This window comes from Palaemon carinicauda, chromosome 8 (genome assembly GCF_036898095.1).
Source record: "Palaemon carinicauda isolate YSFRI2023 chromosome 8, ASM3689809v2, whole genome shotgun sequence".
NCBI classification, from domain to species: domain Eukaryota; kingdom Metazoa; phylum Arthropoda; class Malacostraca; order Decapoda; family Palaemonidae; genus Palaemon; species Palaemon carinicauda.
Window position 1 is genome coordinate 155,125,226 of NC_090732.1, and position 7,153 is coordinate 155,132,378.

Here is a 7,153-nt window from a genome sequence, read left to right on the forward strand (position 1 = left end):
TTGTCGCCTATGGCGGCACTCAGAGGGAAGGAGGGATTACCCTTAAATCTCCACAGGAGACGAATATCGAATTATATAATTAATTCTAGGAGATATGCTATCTCCTGTTGAAGTGATAAAACCATACACGAGGGTAACCGAGGATAATGAAAGTATACTAAAGCGCATAGGCTAGGTAGCCTAGCGCAGGGCGAGGTCTCAGTTACCTAAATAACAGAAACTCTAACGTATACGATCGACATACGGAAGAGGAAATTTGTATGCATAATATATCTTTACTAGTATAATTGTGCCTAAATAGCCTTCATAAATTATTAATGTTATTACCACCGGGAATGTCGTTCTGCTAACTAAATAACACATGCATAATGAACGACAGCACCCATGGCCCCTCGGTGACCGGCCAAGCTCCAAAACACATTAAATTAAACTAATTTCACTGTGAAGCAGGAGCTAAAGATTATACACTGTAAAGAATAAATACTCAACTTTCCAGAGGCAGAAGCAGCTGGAGATTGCATATTAAATCCTCTCAATAGCAATAAAAAACGTTAGATAACAGGGAAAACCACCGTACGCAATCGCTACTGAAATAGGAATGAGCGCCATCTTGGAGCCATGTAATAATATGGGAGGAAGGTTAACCTTGATAACGGCTCCCCTTTAGTTTAGCCACTTTCCCCCTCGAAGCGAAAACGCTATTCGGGGTAAAGATTGCTATGTGTCATATCAAGAAATAAGTCCCCTGATTTTATGCGATATCCTTAAGAGAAATTTTATGGATATTCGTGCCAGGAGTTAGAATTCTGGAGACCTAAAGGTAAATTCTCTGGGAATATCACTGTAGCCAAATATCCCTTAGAAAGCTACCAATAGGAACCTTCCATCACGACGACATGGCTTGAGCCCAAATATATATATATATATATATATATATATATATATATATATATATATATATATATATATATATATATATGCCCCTAGGAATGCATAAGCAGCAGAAGAGATCCAGCCTGTCCCTGTGAAAGAGCTAAGTACGCCAGCTCTCCTCTCAAAGCATAGAGAATGTGATGGGTGTTGAGGGTCTTGGCAAAGAAGTTGCAAATAAAAATGGAGCACATTTCATAAGTTTTTGTTCAACAAACAATCTTGTCATTGGTGGTACTCTTTTCCAGCATAAGAACGTTAAGTATACATGGATTTAAACATGTGGCAATTTAAAAAAAATTAATATATCCATAGCCATTAATAAAGAGAGAAGGAGCCCTATTAGAAATGTAAGAAACTATAGATGTGTAGATATTGGTAGTGATCATCGGCTCCTCTTTGAAATTGAAACTGAAAGCACCCACAGAAATGAAGATAGACTACCTAGGTTTGATCATACCAAGCCTCTTGAAGATGAGCACAAAGAAACATTTGTAATTGATTGTGGAAATTGATTTGCAGTCTTAGAGACTTTAAGAGACGCATAATGAAGAATGGTGTGACATTAAAAAACATATAATTCAGGTAGTAACGAGGTTTTTGGATGTGCAGTTACAAGGATAAAGTCATGGGTATCAAATGATACATGGGATACTATAAAAAGGAGACAAAGATAGAAATTGACACTTGAAATTTTCGATGGAGTAATGGAATGGAAATTTTAGGGTAGAGCATGCTAAGTATTCCAGTATTGATAGTGAGGTCAAAAGAAAAGCCAGGAATGACTGGAGAGACTATTTAGACAGCAAAGCAGATGAGATTGTCAAAGCAATGAATTCAGGGAGTGGCTATGGTGTAAGAATAGTTTAGAATTATTTAATGAAATCTTTATGGGGGTAAAGAAGAAGCATGTGCTCATCAAAAAGAGAAGTTGGTCTCTTATAACAACAGAAGATGAAGAAAGGTAACGTTAGATAGAACACTTTAGTGAGGTCATAAGTACGAAATATGAAGGGAACAATTTGATTGATATACCTGCCGCTGAGGAAGACCTTGATGTGTCCATGAGTGAATTCAGTGTGTTTGAAATCGAAGCTACCATTATAAAAACTCAAAAGATGGAAAGTCCCTGGATACGATGGAATGACTGCTGAGATGATATTGGCCGAAAATGAAGTGACTCCCAGAATACTTACAAGATTACTTTGTAAAATTTGGCGCGAAGAGGCAAACCTGATGAATAAGACCAAGGAGTGTTGGTGAAAATGGCAAAAAAGACCTGAAAAGGTATGAATTTTATTAACCAAATTTTCATTGTAAGACATTTTGTACAGTAATGTGTAGAATTAGTAGATTTGGCAGATTTGAGAATAAAGCCCTCAGAAGGATATTGGGACTTAAATTGCAGGACAGCATTAGAAATGAACCTATAAGAGAGATTACTCAAGTACCATATGTGGATGAAATCATGAGGAGGGGTAGATAGAAATAGTTTGGGCATGCTCTTCGCACTCCCCGAGAGAGATTGGTTCACCAAACATTTAACTGGGCTCCACAAGGCACTAGAAGAATTGGAAGACCCAGGCCTACATGGCTTAGGACTATAAAGTGCGAAGTAGGAGATGATGACTGGAGAAGTATTAAATTTAAACCTCAAGACAGAGACGACTGGCGAAATCTAATAGAAGCCCTTTGCGTCAATAGGGGTAAGAGGAGATGATGATGATGATGAATGTGTAGAATATATAAGTCACTTTTGTGGCCTTTGTGGGCTATGAAAAAGTAATTGATTGTGTGCTTCGACCAATTTTGTGGAGAGTCCTGTGTTATTATGGAATTCCTCTTAAATATGTAAATTTGATTAACTCTATTCATGAGCAATGACAGTGAATATATCCTTCAAAAAGCGTTATGAATGTTGTAGACTGAGCACCAAGCGCAATGGTGGTGTAGTGATTTATTAAAGCTTTCAGGAAGCATTATAAACGTTATAGACGCTGTCTGATCAAAGATAAAGCAAAAGCCCAGTTGGTGTTAGTGGAGTCCAATCAAATAAATTTCCAGTGAACAGCAGAGTACTCCGAGGGAATTTGCTGTCACCTATGTTGTTTATCCTTCTCATGGATTTTGTAATGCATAAAACAGTTGGGGATGGTGGAGAAGGATTGGGCTGGATTGGTAATAGGAAATTAGCTGACCTAGAGTATGCTGATAAGGTTCTCCTTATTAGCAGAACACCACAGGATTTCCAATGCTTGCTTACCAGAATGTGTGAAATATCACAGGAGGTTAGGTTCAAGATAAATAGAAGAAAGACAGATGATGAGAACGAAATATATAATGCGAGATGAAATATTGGAGGAAGAAAGGATTAAGGGGTAGGATCATTTAAGTAATTAGGAACTATGATATCTAATACAGGATCTTTAGAATTGGAGTTTAATGAAAGACTGAAAAAAACAAATCAGACAATGCTTGTTAAGTAAAACTTGGAAAATAAATCGCCTGAAATTACATATAAAAATCAGGCTCTATATCAGTTTAGTGAGATCTGTGTTACAGCATGGACATGAGTCATGGTATGACAATGAAACAATATCCAAGAGATTTTATAGATTTGAGAACAAAGTCCTCAGAACAATATTGGGAATTAAATGTCACGACAGGATTAAAATGAAACTATAAGAGAGATTACTCAAGTGCCAGTGGATGAGGTCATGGGGAGGATTAGATGGAGATGGTTTGGGCATGTTCTTTGCACTCCCCAAAAGAGATTAGTTCACCAAACATTTTACTGGACTCCACAAGGCACTAGAAGATTTGGAAGACCCAAGTATACATGGCTGATGATTATGTAGTGTGAAGTAGATGATGAATGGAGAACTATCGCTTTAAAAACTCGAGATAGAGACGACTGCCGAAATTTAATTGAGGCCCTTTGCAGCCAATAAACGTAGGAGTGTATATATATATATATATATATATATATATATATATATATATATATATATATATATATATATATATATATATGTATATATATATGTATATATATATATATGTGTGTGTGTGTGTGTGTATACTGTATATATATATATATATATATATATATATATATATATATATATATATATATATATATATATATGTGTGTGTGTGTGTGTGTGTGTATATATATATATATATATATATATATATATATATATATATATATATATATATATATATATATATATATATATATATATATATATATATATATATATATATATATGAGTGTGTGTGTGTGTATTTATTTAGATTTCTGTGTATTAATGAAAGTAAATCCTTGTTTTGACTTTTTCGATAATGATTTGTTTTCGAATAAGGCAACCAAGAGCAAACCACATATCATAGATGGGACTTATTATAAATTATAGTGTGGACCAAAGTAATTTATAGTAAGACCCAACTATGATATGTGGTTTGCTCTTGGTTGCCTTATTCGAAAACAAATCATTATCGAAAAAGTCAAAACAAAGTATATCTTAGCTTACCGTACTAGGCAGTTTGTCTTAACATTACCTTACTAGGTGGTATATCATAGTAATCTAAGTTACAGCAAGTGGAGAATGAATTTACGAAATATAGTTTGGATATCTTGGCTCTAACTGAAACACGTTTAAGGGGATTGGTAAAGAAATCTTAGACCAAGGCGATATATATATCTACTCAGGAAGAACAGATGGAGTTGGAAGAGAAGGGGTATGAATGATGATGACAACAGGAGCAGAAAAGGCATTAATGGATTGGAGAGCTGTAAATAGTAGACTGCCACTTGCAAAGTTTAAATCAAAGCAGTGCAATATGATTATTATAGTTTGCTGTGCGCAAACAAATAATTCCCCTGAAGAAAGGAAAGAAGAATACTATGAAGAGCTGCAGAGTGTATTATATATCCTTGAGAGAGATATAAAGATTGTGATTGGTGACTTCAGTGCTGAAGGATATAGACAATGTGATGGGTATTGAGGGTCTTGGCAAAGTTGCAAATGAAAATGGGGCACACTATATAAGTTTTTTTTTTTCAATAAATAATCTTGTTATTGGAGGTACTCTTTTCAAGGACAAGGACATCCACAAATATACATGGACTTCACCATGTGGTAATTATAAAAATCAGATAAATCACATAGCCATTAAAAAAGAGAGGAGGACTCTGAGAAATGTAAGAAGCTATAGAGGTGTAGATATTAGTAGTGATCACCAGCTCCCCATTGCCCAACAAAATAAAAACTGAAAGCACCTAACAGAAATGTAGATATTATACCTAAGTTTAATATAACTCAGCTTCGAAAAGATGAGCACAAAGAAACCTTGGCAATTGAATGTATAAATAAATTTGCAGTCTTAGAGACTTTTAAGAGCCGAAGAGCAGACAATTAATGAAGAATGGTGTGATATCAAGAACATATGATGGTCAGTTGGTAGTGAAGTTTTGGGATATACAGTTACAAGGAGAAAATACTGGATATCAAAGGATACTTGGGATACTATGAAAAAGAGACAAAGACAAAAATTGATTGCTGAAAGTTTTCAAGGAAGTGAGGAAAATTACAAGGTAGTGCATGTTAAGTATTCCGGTATTGGTAGTAAAGTAAAAAGAAAAGCCAGGAATGACTAGATAGAATATTTAGACGGGAAAGCAGATGTGGCTAACAAAGCTATGAATTCAGGGAGTGGCCATGTAGTAAGAATTTCTCACAGAATTGTTATTGAAATCTCTACTGGGGCAAAGCATATACACATAAAAAACAGATGGGTCTGTTATAACAACAGAAGATTGTTAGATCTTAAACTAGGCAGGATCAAGAAATGACAGTCAGCGTTGTTTCTTATCTTCATTGCAACTGACGCTGCTGCATCATGCACAGCGGAAGGAAATACAGATAGCCCGTGACGTAGACAATGACGTCACTTATGTGGGCGGAGCTTAGGCGCTGCAAGCAGCCTCATCTTACATCTCCCTCCCAAAATATTACGAGGGTAATATTTTCAAAACTTATAAATGACAATATCAAAAACAGATATGATAAACAAAATTCTATACTCTCTTAATGTAAAACATCAGACATATAAGGTAAATCATAATCGTAATAATTAATGGTAACGTTCAGATGGGATAGATAGAGAGAGAGAGAGAGAGAGAGAGAGAGAGAGAGAGAGAGAGAGAGGGGGGGGGGGAGAGATAACAACATCGACAGCATTAACGTAACCTCAATGAAACAATAATTACATCAGCATTGTAAGATGTGCACTAAAATTGAGTCGTGAATGCAACACCAACCTAACTTAAAATTTCCTACAAAATATAATTTTGTAAATGAAATCAATGCACGTCTAAGTGCAGTAAAATAAAACAGAATTTTTCATTTTATAAATGCAAGATCAAAGCAGAGATAATTAAACATAATCGTTCATCCAGGCAGGGGCCTCTCTCTTCCTTGGAGGCCGTACCTCTGGCGCTGATGGGGGAAACTTAGGCTCATGACCCACTTCGTCGTCGGTAGGAGTGGCTCCTCTTGTCTCATTGACGGGCAGTTCAGTGACCTTGAGGTGTCTTCTGTTCCTTATGGACGGACGCCCACTACCATCTAGTCTCACGACGTACTGTCTATGAGGTCGTTGCTCGACTATGATTCCCAGCCTGTCCCAGGCCTTGGTCATCTGGTTCTGAATCCTAACGTGAGTGCCTGGCTGTAAGGGCGTTAGCCTCCTGTCGCTGCCGCTTTCGATTATCTTCTCATTTTTCTCTGCTACTTGAAGTTCTCTTTTTCTAATAGATTTTCTCCAATGTTGGTCTATCATATAGTTGAGTTTTGCAGTCGGTACACCATCCCGTAACTGTCTCCCAGTTGCCAGTTGCGCCGGAGATTTATTTATACCTCTTAAAGGCGTGTTCAGGTATTGTAGCATGGCCAATGATACCTTGTCGTTATCGAGGCTTCCAGTCCCACTGATACTTGTTCTAATTATCCTTTTCGCGGACTTAACCGCGGCCTCGGCTCTCCCATTTGACTGTGGATAGTGGGCCGATGATAAGCATATGTCAACTCTCCATCTCCTGTAGAAGGTCATCATCTCTTCACTCACCAGGTTGGTGCCGCCGTCGGTAGATAATTGTTCGGGTGCTCCCCATCGAGTGAAGTAATGCCTAAGTTTTGTCATGACCTTTGCAGACGAG